Genomic DNA, 26932 nt, shown 5'->3' with positions numbered 1-26932 from the left:
TCATAGGTACAGGAAGACTGAGTCTTCCTACTGTCTATGTTTTGAGCGTGTCGTGTGTCACCAGTTTTACATTCCGATGCACCTCTGCAGGTTTAGTGTAACACTTGTACTTTCACACTGACGATGAAACACAGAAATTGCATCGGAATGAAATATAAAAGACACAATGCCGACTTAAGTACAAGAAAAGTGAGTCTTCTTAGGGTCTATGTTATGAGCGCTTCCTGTGTCACCTGTTTTACATTCCGATGCACCTCTGCAGGGTTACTGTATCCCTTGGACTTCCCATTGGCGATGAAACACAGAAATTGCATCGGAATTAAATATAAGAGACACAATGACGTCTTAAGTACAGGAAGACAAAGTCTTCCAACTGTCTATGTTTTGAGCGTTTCCTGTGTCACCAGTTTTACATTCCGATGCACCTCTGCAGGTTTACTGTATCCTTTGGATCTTCAAAGTGACGATGAAACACAGAAATTGCATCGGAATTAAACATAAGAGACACAACGCCTACTTAAGAACAGGAAGGCTGAGTCTTCCTACTATCTATGTTTTGAGCGTTTCCTGCGTCACCAGTGTTTTATCCGATGCACCTCTGCAGGTTTACTGTATCCATTGGACCATCCCATTGACGATGAATCACAGAAATTACATCGGAATTAAATATAAGAGACACAACGTTGAGTTAAGTACAAGAAAACTGAATCTTCTTACGGTCTATGTTTTGAGCGTCTCCTGTGTCACCAGTTTTACATTCCGATGCACCTCTGCAGGTTTACTGTATCCATTGGCCTTCCCATGGACGATGAAAAGCAGAAATTGCATCGGAATTAAATATAAGAGACACTATTCACTCTTAGGTACAGGAAGACTGAGTCTTCCTACTGTCTATGTTTTGAGCGTGTCCTGAGTCACCAGTTTTACATTCCGATGCACCTCTGCAGGTTTACTGTAACCCTTGGACCTTCACAGTGACGATGAAACACAGAAATTGCATCGGAATTAAATATAAGAGACACAATGCCGACTTAAGTACAAGAAAACTGATTCTTCTTGGGGTCTATGTTATGAGCGCTTCCTGTGTCACCTGTTTTACATTCCGATGCACCTCTGCAGGATTACTGTATCCCTTGGACCTTCCCATTGGTGATGGAACACAGAAATTGCATCGGAATTAAATATAAGAGACGCAATGACGTCCTAAGTACTGGAAGACAACGTCTTCCAACTGTCTATGTTTTGAGCGTTTCCTGTGTTACCAGTTTTACATTCCGATGCACCTCTGCAGGCTTCCTGTATGCCTTGGACCTTCAAAGTGACGATGAAACACAGAAATTGCATCGGAATTAAATATAAGAGACACAATGCCGACTTAAGTACAGGAAGACTGAGCCTTCGTACTGTCTATGTTTTGAGCGTTTCCTCTGTCACCAGTTTTACATTCCGATGCACCTCTGCAGGTATACTATTTCCCTTCGACTTTCCCATTGACGACAAAACACAGAAATTGCATCGGAATTAAATATAAGAGACACAATTCTGACTTAGGTACAGGAAGACTGAGTGTTCCTACTGTCTATGTTTTGAGCGTGTCCTGTGTCACCAGTTTTACATTTCGATGCACCTCTGCAGGTATACTGTATCCCTTGGACCTTCACAGTGACGATGAAACACAGAAATTGCATCGGAATTAAATATAAAAGACACAATGCCGACTTAAGTCGAAGTTAACTGAGTCTTCTTAGGGTCTATGTTATGAGCGCTTCCTGTGTCACCAGCTTCACATTCCGATGCACCTCTGCAGGGTTACTGTATCCATTGGACCTTCCCATTGACAATGAAACACAGAAATTGCGTCGGAATTAAATACAAGAGACACAATGCCGACTTAAGTACAGAAAGACTGAGTCTTCCTACTGTCTATGTTTTGAGCGTTTCCTGAGTCACCTGCAGAGGTGTATCGGAATGTAAAACTGGTGACACTGGAAACGCTCAAAACATAGACCGTAAAAAGACTCAGTTTTCTTGTACTTAAGTCAACGTTGTGTCTCTTATATTTAATTCCGATGTAATTTCTGTGTTTCATCGTCAATGGGAAGGTCCAATGGATACAGTAAACCTGCAGAGGTGCATCGGAATGTAAAACTGGTGACACAGGAAACGTTCAAAATATAGACAGTAGGAAGACTCAGCCTTCCTGTACTTAAGTCGGCATTGTTTCTCTTATATTTAATTCCGATGCAATTTCTGTGATTCATCGTCAATGGGAAGATCCAAGAGATACAGTAAACCTGCAGAGGTGCATCGGAATGTAAAACTGGTGACACAGGAAACGCTCAAAACATAGATATTAGGAATACTCAGTCTTCCTGTACTTAAGTCGGCATTGTGTCTCTTATATTTAAATGCGATGCAATTTCTGTGTTTTGTCGTCAATGGGAAGGTCAAAGGGATACAGTAAACCTGCAGAGGTGCATCGGAATGTAAAACTGGTGACACAGGAAGCGTTCAAAACATAGACAGTAGGAAGACTCATTCTTCCTGTACTTAAGTCGGCATTGTGTCTCTTATATTTAATTCCTATGCATTTTCTGTGTTTCATCGTCAATGGGATGGTCCAATGGATACAGTAAACCTGCAGAGGTGCATCGGAATGTAAAACTGATGACACAGCAAACACTCAAACATAGACAGTAGGAAGACTCAGTCTTCCTGTACTTAAGTCGGCATTGTGTCTCTTATATTTAATTCCGATGCAATTTCTGTGATTCATCGTCAATGGGAAGATCCAAGGGATACTGTAAACTTGCAGAGTTGCATCAGAATGTAAAACTGGAGACACAGGAAACGCTCAAAAAATAGACAGTAGGAATACGCAGTCTTCCTGTACTTAAGACGGCATTGTGTCTCTTATATTTAAATCCGATGCAATTTCTGTGTTCCGTCGTCAATGGGAAGGTGAAAGGGATAGTGCAAACCTGCAGAGGTGCATCGGAATGTAAAACTGGTGACACAGGAAACGCTCAAAGCATAGACAGTTGGATGACTTTGTCTTCCTGTACTTAAGACGACATTGTGTCTCTTATATATAATTCCGACGCAATTTCTGTGTTTCATCGTCAATGGGAAGGTCCAAGGGATACAGTAACCCTGCAGAGGTGCTTCCGAATGTAAAACTGGTGACACAGGAGACGCTCAAAACATAGACAATAGGAAGATTCAGTCTTCCTGTACTTAAGTCGGCATTTTGTCTCTTATATTTAATTCCGATGCAATTTCTGTGTTTCATCGTCAATGGGAAGGTCCAATGGATACTGTAAAGCTGCAGAGGTGGATCGGAATGTAAAACTGGTGACAAAGGAATCGCTCAAAAAATAGACAGTAGGAAGGCTCATTCTTCCTTTACTTAAGTCGGTATGGTGTCTCTTATATTTAATTCCTATGCATTTTCTGTGTTTCATCGTCAATGGGAAAGTCCAATGGATACAGTAAACTTGCAGAGGTGTATCGGAATGAAAAACTGGTGACACAGAAAACGCTCAAACATAGACAGTAGGAAGACTCATTCTTCCTGTACTTAAGTCGGCATTGTGTCTCTTATATTTAATTCCTATGCATTTTCTGTGTTTCATCGTCAATGGGATGGTCCAATCGATACAGTAAACCTGCAGAGGTGCATCGGAATGTAAAACTGATGACACAGGAAACACTCAAACATAGACAGTAGGGAGACTCAGTCTTCCTGTACTTAAGTCGGCATTGTGTCTCTTATATTTAATTGCGATGCGATTTCTGTGTTTCAACGTCAATGGGAAGGTCCAATGGATGCAGTAAACCTGCAGAGGTGCATCGGAATGTAAAACTGGTGACACAGGAAACGCTCAAAACATAGACAATTGAAAGACACACTCTTCCTGTACTTATGTCGCATTGTGTCTCTTATTTTTCATTCCGATGCATTTTCTGTGTCTCATCGTCACTGAGGAAGTCCAATGGATACAGTAAACCTGCAGAGGTGCATCGGAATGTAAAACTTATGACACAGGAAACGCTCAAAGCATAGACAGTAGGATGACTCAGTCTTCCTGTACTTAAGTCGGCATTGTGTCTTTTTTATTTAATTCCGCTGCAATTTCTGTGTTTCATCGTCAATGGGAAGGTCCAATGGATACAGTAAACCTGCAGAGGTGCATCGGAATGTAAAACTGATGACACAGGAAACGCTCAAAACATAGACAGTAGGAAGACTCAGTCTTCCTGTACTTAAGTCGGCATTGTGTCTCTTATATTTAATTCCGAGACAATTTCTGTGTTTCATCGTCAATGGGAAAGTCGAAAGGAAACAGTTTACCTGCAGAGGTGCATCGGAATGTAAAACTGGTGACACAGGAAACGCTCAAATCATAGACAGTAGGAAGACTCAGTCTTCCTGTACTTAAGTCGGCATTGTGTCTCTTATATGTAATTCCGATGTTATTTCTGTGTTTCATCGTCAATGTGAAGGTGCAAGGGATACAGTAAACCTGCAGAGGTGCATCAAAGTGGAAAACTGATGACACAGGAAACGCTCAAAACATAGACAGTAGGAAGACTCAGTCTTCCTGTACTTAAGTCGCTATTTTGTCTCTTATATTTAATTCCGATGCAATTTCTGTGTTTCTTCGTCAATGGGGAGGTCCAATGGATACAGTAAAGCAGCAGAGGTGGATCGGAATGTAAAACTGGTGACTAAGGAATCGCTCAAAAAATAGACAGTAGGAAGACTCAGTCTTCCTGTACCTAAGTCGGCATTGTGTCTCTTATATTTAATTCCGATGCAATTTCTGTGTTTTTTCATCAATGGGAAGGTCAAAGGGATACAGTAAACCTTAAGAGGTGAATTGGAATGTAAAACTGGTGACTCAGGAAACGCTCAAATCAAAGACCATAAGAAGACTCAGTTCTCTTGTACTTAAGTCGGCGTTGTGTATCTTATATTTAATTGCGATGCGATATCTGTGTTTCAACGTCAATGGGAAGGTCCAATGGATACAGTAAACCTGCAGAGGTGCATCGGAATGTAAAACTGGTGACACAGGAAACGCTCAAAACACAGACAGTTGAAAGACACACTCTTCCTGTACTTAAGTCGCATTGTGTCTCTTATATTTCATTCCGATGCATTTTCTGTGTCTCATCGTCACTGAGAAAGTCCAAGGGATACAGTAAACCTGCAGAGGGGCATCGGAATGTAAAACTTATGACACAGGAAACGCTCAAAGCTTAGACAGTAGGAAGACTCAGTCTTCCTCTACTTAAGTCGGCATTGTGTCTTTTTTATTTAATTCCGCTGCAATTTCTGTTTTTCATCGTCAATGGGAAGGTCCAATGGATACAGTAAACTTGCAGAGGTGCATCGGACTGTAAAACTGATGACACAGGAAACGCTCAAAACATAGACAGTAGGAAGACTCAGTCTTCTTGTACTTAAGTCGGCATTGTGTCTCTTATATTTAATTCCGAGACAATTTCTGTGTTTCATCGTCAATGGGAAAGTCGAAAGGAAACAGTATACCTGCAGAGGTGCATCGGAATGTAAAACTGGTGACACAGGAAACGCTCAAATCATAGACAGTAGGAAGACTCAGTCTTCCTGTAGTTAAGTCGGCATTGTGTCTCTTATATTTAATTCCGATGTAATTTCTGTGTTTCATCGTCAATGTGAAGGTGCAAGGGATACAGTAAACCTGCAGAGGTGCATCAAAATGGAAAACTGATGACACAGGAAACGCTCAAAGCATAGACAGTAGGAAGACTCTGTCTTCCTGTACCCAAGTCGGCATTGTGTCTCTTATATTTAATTCCGATGCAATTTCTGTGTTTAATCGTCAATGGGAAGATCCAATGGATACAGTAAACCTGCAGAGGTGCATCGGAATGTAAAACTGGTGACACAGGAAACGCTCAAAACATATACAATAGAAAGACACACTTTTCCTGTACTTAAGTCGACATTGTGTCTCTTATATTTCATTCCGATGCAATTTCTGTGTTTCATCGTCAATGGGAAGATCCAATGGATACAGTAAACCTGGAGAGGTGCATCGGAATGTAAAACTGGTGACACAGGAAACGCTCAGATCATATACAATAGAAAGACACACTTTTCCTGTACTTAAGTCGACATTGTATCTCTTATATTTCATTCCGATGCAATTTCTGTGTTTCATCGTCACTGTGAAGGTCCAATGGATACAGTAAAGCTGCAGAGGTGCATCGGAATGTAAAACTGGTGACACAGGAAACGCTCAAAACATAGACAGTAGAAAGACTCAATCTTCCTGTACTTAAGTCGGCATTGTGTCTTTTATATTTAATTCCGATGCAATTTCTGTGTTTCATCGTCAATGGGGGGGTCCAATCGATACAGTAAACCTGCAGAGGTGCATCGGAATGTAGAACTGATGACACAGGAGACGCTCAAAAACATAGACAGTAGGAAGACTCAGTCTTCCTGTACTTAAGTCGCCATTGTGTCTCTTATATTTAATTCCGATGCAATTTCTGTGTTTCATCGTCAATGGGAATGACGAAGGAAAACAGTATACCTGCAGAGGTGCATCGGAATGTAACACTGGTGACACTGGAAACTCTCAAAACATTGACCGTAAGAAGACTCAGTTTTCTTGTACTTAAATCGGCGTTGTGTCTCTTATATTTAATTCCGATGTAATTTCTGTGTTTCATCGTCAATGGGAAGGTCCAATGGATACAGAAAACCTGCAGAGGTGCATCGGAATGTAAAACTGGTGACGCAGGAAACGCTCAAAACATAGACAGTAGGAGGACTCAATGTTCCTGTACTTAAGTCGGCATTGTGTCTCTTATATTTAATTCCGATGGAATTTCTGTGTTTCATCGTCAATGGGAAGGTCCAATGGATACAGTAAACGTGCAGAGGTGAATCGGAATGAAAAACTGTTGACACAGGAAACGATCAAAACATAGACAGTATGAATACTCAGTCTTCCTGTACTTAAGTCGATATTGTGTCTCTTATATTTAAATCCGATGCAATTTCTGTATTTCGTCGTCAATGGGAAGGTCCAAGGTATATAGTAAACCTACAGAGGTGCATTGGAATGTAAAAATGGTCACACTGGAAACGCTCAAATCATATACCGTAAGATGACTGAGTTTTCTTTTACTTAAGTCGGCGTTGTGTCCCTTATATTTAATTCCGATGCAATTTCTGTGCTTCGTCGTCAAAGGGAAGGTCCAATGGATACAGTAAACCTGCAGAGGTGGATCGGAATGGAAAACTGGTGACAGAAGAACGATCAAAACATAGAGAGCAGGAATACTCAGTCTTCCTGTACTTAAGTCGGCATTGTGTCTCTTATATTTAATTCCGATGCATTTTCTGTGTTTCATCGTCAATGGGAAGGTCTAATGGATACAGTCAACCTGCAGAGGTGCGTCGGAATGTAATACTGTTGACACAGGACACGCTCAAACATTGACAGTAGGAAGACTCAGTCTTCCTGTACTTCAGTCGACATTCTGTCTCTTATATTTAATTCCGTTGCAATTTCTGTGTTTCATCGTCAATGGGAAAGTCGAAGGGAAACAGTATACCTGCAGAGGTGCATCGGAATGTAAAACTGGTGACACAGGAAACGCTCAAATCATAGACAGTAGGATGACTCAGTCTTCCTGTACTTAAGTCGGCATTGTGTCTCTTATATTTAATTCCGATGTTATTTCTGTGTTTCATCGTCAATGTGAAGGTGCAAGGGATACAGTAAACCTGCAGAGGTGCATCAAAATGGAAAACTGATGACACAGGAAACGCTCAAAACATAGACAGTAGGAAGACTCAGTCTTCCTGTACTTAAGTCGCCATTGTGTCTCTTATATTTAATTCCGATGCAATTTCTGTGTTTCTTCGTCAATGGGAAGGTCCAATGGATACAGTAAAGCTGCAGAGGTGGATCGGAATGTAAAACTGGTGACTAAGGAATCGCTCAAAAAATAGACAGTAGTAAGACTCATTCTTCCTGTACTTAAGTCGGTATTGTGTCTCTTATATTTAATTCCTATGCATTTTCTGTGTTTCATCGTCAATGGGAAAGTCCAATGGATAGAGTAAACCTGCAGAGGTGTATCGGAATGAAAAACTGGTGACACAGGAAACGCTCAAACATAGACAGTAGGAAGACTCATTCTTCCTGTACTTAAGTCGGCATTGTGTCTCTTATATTTAATTCCGATGCAATTTCTGTGTTTCATCGTTAATGGGAAGGTCCAAGGGATACAGTAAACCTGCAGAGGTGCATCGGAATGTAAAACTGGTGACACAGGAAACGCTCGAAACATAGACAGTAGGAAGACTCAGTCTTCCTGTACTTAAGTCGGCATTGTGTCTCATAAATTTAATTCCGATGCCATTTCTGTGTTTCATCGTCACTGTGAAGGTCCAAGGAATACAGTAAACCTGCAGAGGTGCATCAAAATGTAACACTGATGACACAGGAAACGCTCAAAACATAGACAGTAGGAAGACTGAGCCTTCCTGTTCCTAAGTCGGCATTGTGTCTCTTATATTTAATTCCGATGCAATTTCTGTGTTATTTCATCAATGGGAAGGTCAAAGGGATACAGTAAACCTGAAGAGGTGAATTGGAATGTAAAACTGGTGACTCAGGAAACGCTCAAATCAAAGACCATAAGAAGACTCAGTTCTCTTGTACTTAAGTCGGCGTTGTGTATCTTATATTTAATTGCGATGCGATATCTGTGTTTCAACGTCAATGGGAAGGTCCAATGGATACAGTAAACCGGCAGAGGTGCATCGGAATGTAAAACTGGTGACACAGGAAACGCTCAAAACACAGACAGTTGAAAGACACACTCTTCCTGTACTTAAGTCGCATTGTGTCTCTTATATTTCATTCCGATGCATTTTCTGTGTCTCATCGTCACTGAGAAAGTCCAATGGATACAGTAAACCTGCACAGGGGCATCGGAATGTAAAACTTATGACACAGGAAACGCTCAAAGCATAGACAGTAGGAAGACTCAGTCTTCCTCTACTTAAGTCGGCATTGTGTCTTTTTTATTTAATTCCGCTGAAATTTCTGTTTTTCATCGTCAATGGGAAGGTCCAATGGATACAGTAAACCTGCAGAGGTGCATCGGAATTTAAAACTGATGACACAGGAAACGCCCAAAACATAGACAGTAGGAAGACTCAGTCTTCCTGTACTTAAGTCGGCATTGTGTCTCTTATATTTAATTCCGAGACAATTTCTGTGTTTCATCGTCAATGGGAAAGTCGAAAGGAAACAGTATACCTGCAGAGGTGCATCGGAATGTAAAACTGGTGACACAGGAAACGCTCAAATCATAGACAGTAGGAAGACTCAGTCTTCCTGTACTTAAGTCGGCATTGTGTCTCTTATATTTAATTCCGATGTAATTTCTGTGTTTCATCGTCAATGTGAAGGTGCAAGAGATACAGTAAACCTGCGGAGGTGCATCAAAATGGAAAACTGATGACACAGGAAACGCTGAAAACATAGACAGTAGGAAGACTCAGTCTTCCTGTACCTAAGTCGGCATTGTGTCTCTTATATTTAATTCCGATGCAATTTCTGTGTTTAATCGTCAATGGGAAGATCCAATGGATACAGTAACCCTGCAGAGGTGTATCGGAATGTAAAGCTGGTGACACAGGAAGCGCTCATAACATAGACCCTAAGAAGACTCAGTTTTCTTGTACTTAAGTCGGCATTGTGTCTTTTATATTTAATTCCGATGCAATTTCTGTGTTTCATCGTCACTGTGAAGGTCAAAGGGATACAGTAAACCTGCAGAGGTGCATGGGAATGTAGAACCGACTTAAGTACAGGAAGAATGAGTCTTCCTACTGTCTATTATTTGAGCGATTCCTTTGTCACCAGTTTTACATTCCGATCCACCTCTGCAGCTTTACTGTATCCATTGGACCTTCCCATTGACGAAGAAACACAGAAATTGCATCGGAATTAAATATAAGAGACACAATGCCGACTTAAGTACAGGAAGACTGAGTCTTCCTATTGTCTATGTTTTGAGCGTCTCCTGTGTCACCAGTTTTACATTCGGATGCACCTCTGCAGGGTTACTGTATCCCTTGGACCTTCCCATTGACGATGAAACACAGAAATTGCGTCGGAATTATATATAAGAGACACAATGTCGACTTAAGTACAGGAAGACAAAGTCATCCAACTGTCTATGTTTTGAGCGTTTCCTTTGTCACCAGTTTTTCATTCCGATCCACCTCTGCAGCTTTACTGTATCCACTGGACCTTCTCATTGACGAAGAAACACAGAAATTGCATCGGAATTAAATATAAGAGACACAACGCCGACTTAAGTACAAGAACACTGATTCTTCTTAGGGTCTATGTTTTGAACGCTTCCTGTGTCACCAGTTTTACATTCCGATGCACCTCTGCACGTTTACTGTATCCCTTTGACCTTCCCATTGACGACAAAATACAGAAATTGCATCGCATTTAAATATAAGAGACACAATGCCGACTTAAGTACAGGAAGACTGAGTATTTCTAATATCTATGTTTTGAGCGTTTCCTGTGTCACCAGTTTTACATTCCGATGCACCTCTGCAGGTTTACTGTATCTCTTGGATCTTCCCATTGACGATGAATCACAGAAATTGCATCGGAATTAAATATAAGAGAAACAATGCCGACTTAAGTACAGGAAGGCTGAGTCTTCCTACTGTCTATGTTTTGAGCGTTTCCTGTGCCACCAGTTTTACTTTCCGATCCACCTCTGCAGGTTTACTGTATCCATTGGACCTTCCCATTGACGATGAAACACAGAAATAGCATCAGAATTAAATATAAGAGACACAATGCCGACTTAAGTACAGGTAGGCTGAGTCTTCCTACTGTCTATGTTTTGAGCGTTTCCTGTGTCACCAGTTTTACATTCCGATGCACATCTGCAGGTTTACTGTATCCCTTGGATCTTCGCATTGACGATGAACTACAGAAATTGCATCGGAATTAAATATAAGAGACACAATGCCGACTTAAGTACAGGAACATTGAGTCTTCCTACTGTCTATGTTTTGAGCGTTTCCTGCGTCATCAGTTTATCATTCCGATGCACCTCTGCAGGTTTACTGTATCCGTTGGACCTTCCCATTGACGATCAAACACAGAAATTACATCGGAATTAAATATAAGAGACACGACGTTGAGTTAAGTACAAGAAAACTGAGTCTTCTTATGGTCTATGTTTTGAGCGTTTCCTGTGTCACCAGTTTTACATTCCGATTCACCTCTGCAGGTTTAGTGTATCCCTTGGACCTTCCCATGGACGATGAAACACAGACATTGCATCGGAATTAAATATAAGAGACACTATTCACTCATAGGTACAGGAAGACTGAGTCTTCCTACTGTCTATGTTTTGAGCGTGTCGTGTGCCACCAGTTTTACATTCCGATGCACCTCTGCAGGTTTAGTGTAACACTTGTACCTTCACAGTGACGATGAAACACAGAAATTGCATCGGAATGAAATATAAAAGACACAATGCCGACTTAAGTACAAGAAAAGTGAGTCTTCTTAGGGTCTATGTTATGAGCGCTTCCTGTGTCACCTGTTTTACATTCCGATGCACCTCTGCAGGGTTACTGTATCCCTTGGACCTTCCCATTGGCGATGAAACACAGAAATTGCATCGGAATTAAATATAAGAGACACAATGACGTCTTAAGTACAGGAAGACAAAGTCTTCCAACTGTCTATATTTTGAGCGTTTCCTGTGTCACCAGTTTTACATTCCGATGCACCTCTGCATGTTTCCTGTATCCTTTGGATCTTCAAAGTGACGATGAAACACAGAAATTGCATCGGAATTAAACATAAGAGACACAATGCCGACTTAAGTACAGGAAGACTGAGTCTTCCTACTGTCTATGTTTTGAGCGTTTCCTGTGTCACCAGTTTTACATTCCGATGCACCTCTGCAGGTATACTGTTTCCCTTCGACTTTCCCATTGACGATGAAACACAGAAATTGCATCGGAATTAAATATAAAAGACACAATGCCGACTTAAGTACAAGAAAACTGAATCTTCTTAGGGGCTATGTTATGAGCGCTTCCTGTGTCACCAGCTTTACATTCCGATGCACCTCTGCAGGGTTACTGTATCCCTTGGACCTTCCCATTGACGATGAAACACAGAAATTGCATCGGAATTAAATATAAGAGACACAATGCCGACTTAAGTACAGAAAGACTGAGTTTTCCTACTGACTATGTTTTGAGCGTTTCCTGAGTCACCAGGTTTACATTCCGATGCACCTCTGCAGGTTTACTGTATCCCTTGGATTTTCACATTGACGATGAAACACAGAAATTGCGTCGGAATTAAATATAAGAGACACAATGCCGACTTAAGTACAGGAAGATTGAGTCTTCCTACTGTGTATGCTTTGAGCGTTTCCTGCTTCACCAATTTTACATTCCGATGGACTTCTGTAGGTTTACTGTATCCATTAGACCTTCCCATTGACGATGAAACACAGAAATAGCATCGGAATTAAATATAAGAGATACAACGCCGACTTAAGAACAGGAAGACTGAGTCTTCCTACTGTCTATGTTTTGAGCATCTCCTGTGTCACCACTTTTACATTCCGATGCACCTCTGCAGGTTTACTGTATCCCTTGGATTTTCACATTGACGATGAAACACAGAAATTGCGTCGGAATTAAATATAAGAGACACAATGCCGACTTAAGTACAGGAAGATTGAGTCTTCCTACTGTGTATGCTTTGAGCGTTTCCTGCTTCACCAATTTTACATTCCGATGGACTTCTGTAGGTTTACTGTATCCATTAGACCTTCCCATTGACGATGAAACACAGAAATAGCATCGGAATTAAATATAAGAGATACAACGCCGACTTAAGTAATGGAACATTGAGTCTTCCTACTGTCTATGTTTTGAGCGTTTCCTGCGTCACCAGTTTTACATTTCGATGCACCTCTGCAGGTTTACTGTATCCACTGGACCTTCCCTTTGACGATGAAACACAGAAATTACATCGGAATTAGATATAAGAGACACAACGTTGAGTTAAGTACAAGAAAACTGAGTCTTCTTACGGTCTATGTTTTGAGCGTTTCCAGTGTCACCAGTTTTACATTCCGATGCACCACTGCAGGTTTACTGTATCCATTGGACCTTCCCATTGACGATGAAACACAGAAATTGCATCGGAATTAAATATAAGAGACACAATGCCGACTTAAGTACAAGAAAACTGATTCTTCTTGGGGTGTATGTTATGAGTGCTTCCTGTGTCACCTGTTTTACATTCCGATGCACCTCTGCAGGGTTACTGTATCCCTTGGACCTTCCCATTGACGATGAAACACAGAAATTGCATCGGAATTAAATATAAGAGACGCAATGACGTCTTAAGTACAGGAAGACAACGTCTTCCAACTGTCTATGTTTTGAGCGTTTCCTGTGTCACCAGTTTTACATTCCGATGCACCTCTGCAGGTTTCCTGTATGCCTTGGACCTTCAAAGTGACGATGAAACACAGAAATTGCATCGGAATTAAATATAACAGACACAATGCCGACTTAAGTACAGGAAGACTGAGTCTTCCTACTGTCTGTGTTTTGAGCGTTTCCTGTGTCACCAGTTTTACATTCCGATGCACCTCTGCAGGTTTACTGTATCCCTTTGATCTTCCCATTGACGATGAACCACAGATATTGCATCGGAATTAAATATAAGAGTCACAATGCCGACTTAAGTACAAGAAGACTGAGTCTTCCTACTGTCTATGTTTTGAGCGTTTCCTGTGTCATCAGTTTTACATTCCGATGCACCTCTGCCGGTTTACTATAACCATTGGACCTTCACCGTGACAATGAAACACAGAAATTGCATCGGAATTAAATAAAACAGACACAATGCCGACTTAAGTACAGGAAGACTGAGTCTTCCTACTGTCTATGTTTTGAGCGTTTCCTGTGTCACCACTTTTACATTCCGATGCACCTCTGCAGGTTTACTGTATCCCTTGGACCTTCCTATTAACGATGAAACACAGAAATTGCATCGGAAATAAATATAAGAGACACAATGCCGACTTAAGTACAGGAAGAATGAGTCTTCCTACTGTCTATGTTTGAGCGTTTCCTGTGTCACCAGTTTTACATTCCGATGCACCTCTGCAGGTTTACTGTATCCATTGGTCTTTCCCATTGACGATGAACCACAGAAAATGCATAGGAATTAAATATAAGAGACACAATGCCGACTTACGTACAGGAAGAATGAGTCTTCCTACTGTCTATTTTTTGAGCGTTTCCTTTGTCACCAGTTTTACATTCCGATCCACCATTGCAGGTTTACTGTATCCATTGGACCTTCCCATTGACGATGAAACACAAAAATAGCATCGGAAATAAATATAAGAGCCACAATGCCGACTTAAGTACAGGAAGACTGAGTCTTGCTATTGTCTATGTTTTGAGCGTCTCCTGTGTCACCAGTTTTATATTCGGATGCACCTCTGCAGGGTTACTGTATCCCTTGGGCCTTCCCATTGACGATGAAACACAGAAATTGCATCGGATTTAAATATAAGAGACACAATGCCGTCTTAAGTACAGGAAGACTGAGTATTCCAACTGTCTATTTTTTGAGCGTTTCCTGTGTCTCCAGTTTTACATTCCAATGCACCTCTGCAGGTTTACTCTATCCCTTGGACCTTCCCATTGACGACGAAATACAGAAATTGCATCGGATTTAAATATAAGAGACACAATGCCGACTTAAGTACAGGAAGACTGAGTATTCCTACTGTCTATGATTTGATCGTTTCCTGTGTCACCAGTTTTTCATTCCGATGCACCTCTGCACGTTTACTGTATCCATTGGACCTTCCCATTGACGATGAAACACAGAAATTGCATCGGAATTAAATATAAGAGACACAATGCCGACATAAGAACAGGAATACTGAGCCTACTGTCTATGTTTTGAGCATTTCCTGTGTCACCAGTTTTACATTCCGATGTTCCTCTGCAGGTTTACTGTATCCCTTGGATCTTCCAATTGACGATGAAACAAAGAAATTGCATCGGAATTAAATATAAGAGACACAATGCCGACTTAAGTACAGAAGGACTGAGTCTTCCTACTGTCTATGTTTTGAGCGTTTCCTGTGTCACCAGTTTTACATTCCGATGCACCTACGCAGGTCTACAGTATCCCTTGGACCTTCATAGTGACGATGAAACACAGAAATTGCATCGGAATGAAATATAAGAGACACAATGTCGACTTAAGTACAGAAAGACTGAGTCTTCCTCTTCTCTATGTTTTGAGCGTTTCCTGTGTCACCAGTTTTACATTCCGATGCACCTCTGCAGGTTTACTGTATTCCTTTGACGACAAAACACAGAAATTGCATCGGATTTAAATATAAGAGACACAATGCCGACTTAAGTACAGGAAGACTGAGTATTCCTAATGTTTATGTTTTGAGCGTTTCCAGTGTCACCAGCTTTACATTCCGATGCACCTCTGCAGGTTTTTGTGCCCCTTGGACCTTACCATTTGCGATGAAACACAGAAATTGCATCGGAATTAAATATAAGAGACACAATGACGTCTTAAGTACAGGAAGACAGAGTCTTCCAACTGTCTATGGTTTGAGCGTTTCCTGTGTCACCAGTTTTACATTCCCATGCACCTCTGCAGGTTTTCCTGTTTCCCTTGGACCTTCAAAGTGACGATGAATCACAGAAATTGCATCGGAATTAAATATAAGAGACACAATGCCGACTTAAGTACAGGAAGACTGAGTCTTCCTACTGTCTATGATTTGAGCGTTTCCTGTGTCACCAGTTTTACATTCCGATGCACCTCTGCAGGTGTACTGTTTCCCTTCGACTTTCCCATTGACGATGAAACACAGAAATTGCATAGGAATTAAATATGAGACACAATGCCGACTTAAGTACAGGAAGACTGAGTCTTCCTACAGTCTATGTTTTGAGCGTTTCCTGTGTCATCAGTTCTACATTCCGATGCACCTCTGCAGGTTTACTGTATCCATTGGACACCCCCATTGACGATGAAACACAGAAATTGCATCGGAATTAAATATAAGAGACACAATGCCGACTTAAGTACAGGAAGACTGATTCTTCCTACTGTCAATGTTTGAGCGTTTCCTGTGTCAACAGTTTTACATTCCGATGCACCTCTGCAGGTTTACTGTATCCATTGGACCTTCCCATTGACGATGAAACACAGAAAATGCATCGGAATTAAATATAAGAGACACAATGCCGACTTAAGTACAGGAAGACTGAGTATTCCTACTCTCTATGTTTTGATCGATTCCTGTGTCACCAGTTTTATATTCCAATGCACCTCTGCGGGTTTACTATATACCTTGGACCTTCCCATTGACGAGAAAACACAGAAATTGCATCGGAATTAAATATAAGAGATACAATGCCGATTTAGGTACAGGAAGACTGAGTCTTCCTACTGTCTATGTTTTGAGCGCTTCCTATGTCATCAGTTTTACATTTTGATGCACCTCTGCAGGTTTACTGTATCCCTTGGACCTTCACAGTGACGATGAAGCTCAGAAATTGCATCTAAATTAAATATAAGAGAAACAATGCCGACTTCAGTATAAGAAAACTGAGTCTTCTTAGGGTCTATGTTTTGAGCGTTTCCTGTGTCACCAGTTTTACATTCCAATGCACCTCTGCAGGTTTACTCTATCCCTTGGACCTTCCCATTGACGACGAAATACAGAAATTGCATCGGATTTAAATATAAGACACACAACGCCGACTTAAGTACAGGAAGACTGAGTATTCCTACTGTCTATGTTTTGATCGTTTCCTGTGTCACCAGTTTTTCATTCCGATGCACCTCTGCACGTTTACTGTATCCATTGGACCTTCCCATTGACGATGAAACACAGAAATTACATCGGAATTAAATATAAGAGACACAACGCCGACTTAAGTACAAGAAAACTGAGTCTTCTTACGGTCTATGTTTTGAGCGTTTCCAGTGTCACCAGTGTTACATCCCGATGCACCTCTGCAGGTTTCCTGTGTTCCTTGGACCTTCCCATTGGCGATGAAACACAGAAATTGCATCGGCATGAAATATATGAGGCACAATGTCGACTTAAGTAGAGGAAAAGTGTGTCTTTCTATTGTATACGTTTTGAGCGTTTCCTGTGTCACCAGTTTTACATTCCGATGCACCTCTGCAGGTTTACTGTATCCATTGGATCTTCCTATTGACGATGAAACACAGAAATTGCATCGGAATTAAATATAAGAGACACAATGCCGACTTAGGTACAGGAAGACAGAGTCTTCCTACTGTCTATGTTTTGAGCGTTTCCTGTGTCATCAGTTTTCCATTTTGATGCACCTCTGCAGGTTTACTGTATCCCTTGCACCTTCACAGTGACGATGAAACACAGAAATTGCATCGGAATTAAATATAAGAGACACAATGCCGACTTAAGTACAGGAAGACTGAGTCTTCCTACTGTCTATGATTTGGGCGTTTCCTTTGTCACCAGTTTTACATTCCGATCCACCTCTGCAAGTTTACTGTATCCATTGAACCTTCACAGTGACGATGAAACACAGAAATTGCATCCGAATTATATATAAGAGACACAATGCCGACTTAAGTACAGGAAGAATGAGTCTTCCTACTGTCTATTTTTTGAGCGTTTCCTTTGTCACCAGTTTTACATTCCGATCCACCTCTGCAGGTTTACTGTATCCATTGGACCTTCCCATTGACGAAGAAACACAGAAATTGCATCGGAATTAAATATAAGAGACACAATGCCGACTTAAGTACAGGAAGACTGAGTCTTCCTATTGTCTATGTTGTGAGCGTCTCCTGTGTCACCAGTTTTACATTCGGATGCACCTCTGCCGGGTTACTGTATCCATTGGACCTTCCCATTGACGTTGAAACACAGAAATTGCATCGTAACTATAGATATAAGAGACACAATGTCGTCTTAAGTACAGGAAGACAAAGTCATCCAACTGTCTATGTTTTGAGCGTTTCCTGTGTCACCAATTTTACATTCCGATGCACCTCTGCAGGTTTGCTGTATCCCTTTCACCTTCCCATTGATGACGAAACACAGAAATTGCATCGGATTTAAATATAAGAGACACAATGCCGTCTTAAGTACAGGAAGACTGAGTATTCCTACTGTCTATTTTCTGAGCGCTTCCTGTGTCTCCAGTTTTACATTACGATGCACCTCTGCAGGTTTACTCTATCCCTTGGATCTTCCCATTGACGATGAATCACAGAAATTGCATCGAACTTAAATATAAGAGACACAATGCCGACTTAAGTACAGGAACACTGAGTCTTCCTACTGTCTATGTTTGAGCGTTTCCTGTGTCACCAGTTTTACATTCCGATGCACCTCTGCATGTTTACTGTATCCATTGGACATTCCCATTGACGATGAAACACAGAAAATGCATAGGAATTAAACATAAGAGACACAATGCCGACTTAAGTACAGGAAGAATGAGTCTTCCTACTGTCTATGTTTTGAGCGTTTCCTGTGTCACTAGTTTTACATTCCGATACACCTCTGCAGGTTTACTGTATCCATTGGACCTTCTCATTGACGAAGAAACACAGAAATTGCATCGGTATTAAATATAAGAGACACAACGCCGACTTAAGTACAAGATCACTGAGTCTTCTTAGGGTCTATGTTTTGAACGCTTCCTGTGTCACCAGTTTTACATTCCGATGCACCTTTGCAGGTTTACTGTATCAGTTTGACCTTCCCATTGACAGTGAAACTCAGAAATTGCATCGAAATTAAATTTAAGAGACACTATGCCGACTTAAGTACAGGAACATTGAGTCTTCCTACTGTCTATGTTTGAGCGTTTCCTGCGTTACCAGTTTTACATTCCGATGCACCTCTGCAGGTTTACTGTATCCATTGGACCTTCCCATTGACGATGAAACACAGAAATTACATCGGAATTAAATATAAGAGACACAATGTTGACTTAAGTACAAGAAAACTGAGTCTTCTTACGGTCTATGTTTTGAGCGTTTCCAGTGTCACCAGTTTTATATTCCAATGCACCTCTGCAGGTTTACTGTATCCATTGGACATTCCCATGGACGATGAAACACAGACATTGCATCGGAATTAATTGTAAGAGACACAATGCCGACTAAGGTACAGGAAGACTGAGTCTTGCTACTGTCTATGTTTTGAGCGTGTCGTGTGTCACCAATTTTACATTCCGATGCACCTCTGCAGGTTTACTTTATCCCATGGACCTTCACAGTGACGATGAAACACAGAAATTGCATCGGAATTAAATATAAAAGACACAATGCCGACTTAAGTACAAGAAAACTGAGACTTCTTAGGGTCTATGTTATGAGCGCTTCCTGTGTCACCAGTTTTACATTCCGATGCACCTCTGCAGGGTTACTGTATCCCTTGGACCTTCCATTGACGATGAAACACAGAAATTGCATCGGAATTAAATATAAGAGACACAATGCCGACTTAAGTACAGAAAGACTGGGTCTTCCTACTGTCTAAGATTAGAGCGTTTCCTGAGTCACCAAGTTTACATTCCGATGCACCTCTGCAGGTTTACTGTATCCCTTGGATTTTTCCCATTGACGATGAAACACAGAAATTGCATCGGAATTAAATATAAGAGACACAATGCCGACTTAAGAACAGGAAGGCTGAGTCTTCCTACTGTCTATGTTTTGAGCGTTTCCTGTGTCTCCGGTTTTACATTCCGATGCACCTCTGCTGGTTTACTGTATCCCTTGGATTTTCCCATTGACGATGAACCACAGAAATTGCATCGGAATTAAATATAAGAGACACAATGCCGACTTAAGTACAGGAACATTGAGTCTTCCTACTGTCTATGTTTGAGCGTTTCCTGCGTCACCAGTTTTACATTCCGATGCACCTCTGCAGGTTTACTGTATCCATTGGACCTTCCCATTGACGATGAAACACAGATATTACATCGGAATTAAATATAAGAGACACAATGTTGACTGAAGTGCAAGAAAACTGAGTCTTCTTACGGTCTATGTTTTGAGCGTTTCCAGTGTCACCAGTTTTATATTCCGATGCACCTCTGCAGGTTTATTGTATCCATTGGACCTTCCATTGACGATGAAACACAGAAATTGCATCGGAATTAAATATAAGAGACACAATGCCGACTTAACTACAGAAAGACTGGGTCTTCCTACTGTCTATGTTTTGAGCGTTTCCTGAGTCACCAAGTTTACATTCCGATGCACCTCTGCAGGTTTACTGTATCCCTTGGATTTCTCCCATTGACGATGAAACACAGAAATTGCATCGGAATTAAATATAAGAGACACAATGCCGTGTTAAGAACAGGAAGGCTGAGTCTTCCTACTGTCTATGTTTTGAGAGTTTCCTGTGTCTCCAGTTTTACATTCCGATGCACCTCTGCAGGTTTACTGTATCCCTTGGATTTTCCTATTGAAGATGAACCACAGAAATTGCATCGGAATTAAATATAAGAGTCACAATGCCGGCTTTAGTACAGGAAGACTGAGTCTTCCTACTGTCTATGTTTTGAGCGTTTCCTGTGTCATCAGTTTTACATTCCGATGCACTTCTGCCGGTTTACTATAACCATTGGACCTTCACAGTGACAATGAAACACAGAAATTGCATCGGAATTAAATATAAGAGACACAATGCCGACTTAAGTACAGGATGAATGAGTCTTCCTACTGTCTATGTTTGAGCGTTTCCTGTGTCACCAGTTTTACATTCCGATGCACCTCTGCAGGTTTACTGTATCCATTGGACTTTCCCATTGAAATGAACCACAGAAAATGCATAGGAATTAAATATAAGAGACACAATGCCGACTTAAGTACAGGAAGAATGAGTCTTCCTACTGTCTTTTTTTTGAGCGTTTCCTTTGTCACCAGTTTTACATTCCGATCCACCTCTGCAGGTTTACTGTATCCATTGGACCTTCCAATTGACAAACAAACACAGAAATTGCATCGGAATTAAATATAAGAGACACAATGCCGACTAAAGTACAGGAAGACTGAGTCTTCCTATTGTCTATGTTTTGAGCGTCTCCTGTAACACCAGTTTTACATTCGGATGCATCTCTGCAGGGTTATTGTATCCCTTGGACCTTCCCATTGACGATGAAACACAGAAATTGCTTCGGAATTATATATAAGACACACAATGTCGTCTTAAGTACAGGAAGACAAAGTCATCCAACTGTCTATGTTTTGAGCGTTTCCTGTGTCACCAGTTTTACATTCCGATGCACCTCTGCTGGTTTGCTGTATCCCTTTCACCTTCCCATTGACGACGAAACACAGAAATTGCATCGGATTTAAATATAAGAGACACAATGCCATCTTAAGTACAGGAAGACTGAGTATTCTTACTGTCTATTTTTTGAGCGTTTCCTGTGTCTCCAGTTTTACATTCCTATGCACCTCTGGAAGTTTACTGTATCCCTTGGATCTTTCCATTGACGATGAATCACAGAAATTGCATCGGAATTAAATATAAGAGTCACAATGCCGACTTAAGTACAGGAAGACAAAGTCATCCAACTGTCTATGTTTTGAGCGTTTCCAGTGTCACCAGTTTTACATTCCGACGCACCTCTGCAGGGTTACTGTATCCTTTGCACCTTCACAGTGACGATGAGACACAGAAATTGCATCGGAATTAAATATAAAAGACACAATGCCGACATAAGTACAAAAAAACTGAGTCTTCTTAGGGTCTATGTTATGAGCGCTTCCTGTGTCACCAGTTTTACATTTTGATGCACCTCTGCAGGTTTACTGTATCCCTTGGATTTTCCCATTGACGATGAAACACAGACATTGCATCGGAATTAAATATAAGAGACACAATGCCGACTTAGGTTTAGGAAGACTGAGTCTTCCTACTGTCTATGTTTTGAGCGTTTCCTGTGTCATCAGTTTTCCATTTTGATGCACCTCTGCAGGTTTACTGTATCCCTTGCACCTTCACAGTGACGATGAAACACAGAAATTGCATCGGAATTAAATATAAGAGACACAATTCCGACTTAAGTACAGGAAGACTGAGTCTTCCTAATGTCTATGGTTTGAGCGTTTCCTGTGTCACCAGTTTTACATTCCGATGCACCTCTGCAGGTTTACTGTATCCATTGGACCTTCCCATTGACGTTGAAACACAGAAATTGCATCGCAATTAAATATAAGAGACACAACGCCGACTTAAGTACAAGAGAACTGAGTCTTCTTACGGTCTTTGATTTGAGCGTTTCCTGAGTCACCAGTTTTACGTTCCAATTCACCTCTTCAGGTTTACTGTATCCCTTGGACCTTCCCATTGATGAAAAAACAGAAATTGCATCGGAATTAAATATAAGAGACACAATGCCGACTAAGGTACAGGAAGACTGAGTCTTCCTACTGTCTATGTTTTGAGCGTGTCCTGTGTCACCAGTTTTACATTCCGATGCACCTCTGCAGGATTACTGTATCCCATGGACCTTCACAGTGACGATGAAACACAGAAATTGCATCGGAATTAAATATAAAAGACACAATGCCGACTTAAGTACAAGAAAACTAAGTCTTCTTAGGGTCTATGTTATGAGCGCTTCCTGTGTCACCAGTTTTACATTCCGACGCACCTCTGCAGTGTTACTGTATCCCTTGCACCTTCACAGTGACGATGAGACACAGAAATTGCATCGGAATTAAATATAAAAGACACAATGCTGACATAAGTACAAGAAAACTGAGTCTTCTTGGGGTCTATGTTATGAGCGCTTCCTGTGTCACCAGTTTTACATTTTGATGCACCTCTGCAGGGGTACTGTATCCCTTGGATTTTCCCATTGACGATTAAACACAGAAATTGCATCGGAATTAAATATAAGAGACACAATGCCGACTTAGGTACAGGAAGACTGAGTCTTCCTACTGTCTATGTTTTGAGCGTTTCCTGTGTCATCAGTTTTCCATTTTGATGCACCTCTGCAGGTTTACTGTATCCCTTGCAGCTTCACAGTGACGATGAAACACAGAAATTGCATCGGAATTAAATATATGAGACGCAATGCCGACTTAAGTAGAGGAAGACTGAGTCTTCCTACTGTCTATGATTTGAGCGTTTCCTGTGTCACCAGTTTTACATTCCGATGCACCTCTGCAGGTTTACTGTATCCCTTGGATCTTCCCATTGACGATGAAACACAGAAATTGCATCGAAATTAAATATAAGAGACACAATGCCGACTTAAGTACAGGAACATTGAATCTTCCTACTGTCTATGTTTGAGCGTTTCCTGCGTTACCAGTTTTACATTCCGATGCACCTCTGCAGGTTTACTGTATCCATTGGACCTTCCCATTGACGAAGAAACACAGAAATTGCATCGGAATTAAATATAAGAGACACAATGCCGACTTAAGTACAGGAAGACTGAGTCTTCCTATTGTCTATGATTTGAGCGTCCCCTGTGTCACCAGTTTTACATTCCGATGCACCACTGCAGGTTTACTGTATCCATTGGACCTTCCCATGGACGATGAAACACAGAAATTGCATCGGAATTAAATGTAAGAGACACAATGCCGACTAAGGTACAGGAAGACTAGGTCTTCCTACTGTCTATGTTTTGAGCGTGTCCTGTGTCACCAGGTTTACATTCCGATGCACCTCTGCAGGTTTACTGTATCCCTTGGAATTTCACATTGACGATGAAACACAGAAATTGCATCGGAATTAAATATAAGAGACACAATGCCGACTTAAGTACAGGAAGATTGAGTCTTCCTACTGTGTATGCATGAGCGTTTCCTGCGTCACCAATTTTACATTCCGATGCACCTCTGCAGGTTTACTGTATCCATTGGACTTTCCCATTGACGATGAAACACAGAAATAGCATCGGAATTAATATAAGAGACACAACGCCGACTTAAGAACAGGAAGGCTGAGTCTTCCTACTGTCTATGTTTGAGCATCTCCTGTGTCACCACTTTTACATTCCGATGCACCTCTGCAGGTTTACTGTATCCCTTGGATCTTCCGATTGACGATGAACCACAGAAATTGCATCGGAATTAAATATATGAGACACAATGCCGACTTAAGTAATGGAACATTGAGTCTTCCTACTGTCTATGTTTTGAGCGTTTCCTGCGTCACCAGTTTTACATTTCGATGCACCTCTGCAGGTTTACTGTATCCATTGGACCTTCCCATTGACGATGAAACACAGAAATTACATCGGAATTAAATATAAGAGACACAACGTTGAGTTAAGTACAAGAAAACTGAGTCTTCTTACGGTCTATGTTTTGAGCGTTTCCAGTGTCACCAGTTTTACATTCCGATGCACCTCTGCAGGTTTACTGTATCCATTGGACCTTCCCATTGACGATGAAACACAGAAATTGCATCGGAATTAAATATAAGAGACACAATTCCGACTTAGGTTCAGGAAGACTGAGTCTTCCTACTGTCTGTGTTTTGAGCGTGTCCTGTGTCACCAATTTTGCATTCCGATGCACCTCTGCAGTTTTACTGTATCCCTTGCACCTTCACAGTGACGATGAAACACAGAAATTGCATCGGAATTAAATATAAAAGACACAATGCCGACTTAAGTACAAGAAAACTGAGTCTTCTTAGGGTCTATTATATGAGCGCTTCCTGTGTCACCAGTTTTACATTCCGATGCACCTCTGCAGGGTTACTGTATCCTTTGGACCTTCCCATTGACGAAAAAAGACAGAAATTGCATCGGAATTAAGTATATGACACAATGCCGAATTCACTACAGGAAGACAGAGTCTTCCTACTGTCAATGTTTGAGCGTTTCCTGTGTCATCAGTTTTACATTCCGATGCACCTCTGCAGGTTTACTGTATCCCTTGGACCTTCCCATTGACGATGAAACACAGAAAATGCATCGGAATTAAATATAAGAGACACAATGCCGACTGAAGTACAGGAAGACTGAGTCTTCCTACTGTCTATGTTTTGAGCGTTTCCTGTGTCACCAGTTTTACATTCCGATCCACCTCTGCAGGTTTACTGTATCAATGGACCTTCCCATTGACGATGAAACACAGAAATAGCATCGGAATTAAATATAAGAGACACAATGCCGACTTAAGTACAGGAAGGCTGAGTCTTCCTAGTGTCTATGTTTTGAGCGTTTCCTGTGTCACCAGTTTTACATACCGATGCACCTCTGCAGGTTTACTGTATCTCTTGGATCTTCCCATTGACGATGAATCACAGAAATTGCATAGGAATTAAATATAAGAGACACAATGCCGACTTAAGTACAGGAAGGCTGAGTCTTCCTACTGTCTATGTTTTGAGCGTTTCCTGTGTCATCAGTTTTACATTCCGATGCACCTCTGCAGGTTTATTGTATCCCTTGGATCTTCCCACTGACGATGAAACACAGAAATTGCATCGGAATTAAATGTAATAGACACAATACCGACTTATGTACAGGAACATTGAGTCTTCCTACTGTCAATGTTTTGAGCGTTTCCTGCGTCACCAGTTTTACATTCCGATGCACCTCTGCAGGTTTACTGTATCCATTGGACCTTCCCATTGACGATGAAACACAGAAATTACATCGGAATTAAATATAAGAGACACAACGTTGACTTAAGTACAAGAAAACTGAGTCTTCTTACGGTCTATGTTTTGAGCGTTTCCAGTGTCACCAGTTTTACATTCCGATGCACCTCTGCAGGTTTACTGTATCCATTGGACCTTCCCATGGACGATGAAACACAGAAATTGCATCGGAATTAAATATAAGAGACACAATGCCGACTAAGGTGCAGGAAGACTGAGTCTTCCTACTGTCTATGTTTTGAGCGTGTCCTGTGTCACCAGTTTTACATTCCGATGCACCTCTGCAGGATTACTGTATCCCATGGACCTTCACAGTGACGATGAAACACAGAAATTGCATCGGTATGAAATATAAAAGTCACAATGCCGACTTAAGTACAAGAAAACTAAGTCTTCTTAGGGTCTATGTTATGAGCGCTTCCTGTGTCACCAGTTTTACATTCCGACACACCTCTGCAGTGTTACTGTATCCCTTGCACCTTCACAGTGACGATGAGACACAGAAATTGCATCGGAATTAAATATAAAAGACACAATGCTGACATAAGTACAAGAAAACTGAGTCTTCTTAGGGTCTATGTTATGAGCGCTTCCTGTGTCACCAGTTTTACATTTTGATGCACCTCTGCAGGTTTACTGTATCCATTGGACCTTCCCATTGACGATGAAACACAGAAATTGCATCGGAATTAAATATAAGGGACACAATGCCGACTTAAGTACAGGAAGACTGAGTATTCCTAATGTCTATGTTTTGAGCGTTTCCTGTGTCACCAGTTTTACATTCCGATGCACCTCCGTAGGTTTACTGTATCCCTTGGATATTCGCATTGACGATGAACCACAGAAATTGCATCGGAATTAAATATAAGAGACACAATGCCGACTTAAGTACAGGAGCATTGAGTCTTCCTACTGTCTATGTTCTGAGCGTGTCCTGTGTCACCAGTTTTACATTCCGATGCACCTCTGCAGGTTTACTGTTTCCCTTGGACCTTCCCATTGACGATGACACACAGAAAATGCATCGGAATTAAATATAAGAGACACAATGCCGAGTGAAGTACAGGATGACTGAGTCTTCCTACTGTCTATGTTTTGAGCGTTTCCT

This window comes from Schistocerca nitens, unplaced genomic scaffold (assembly GCF_023898315.1).
Source record: "Schistocerca nitens isolate TAMUIC-IGC-003100 unplaced genomic scaffold, iqSchNite1.1 HiC_scaffold_363, whole genome shotgun sequence".
NCBI lineage: Eukaryota > Metazoa > Arthropoda > Insecta > Orthoptera > Acrididae > Schistocerca > Schistocerca nitens.
This window is presented reverse-complemented; position numbering follows the sequence as displayed.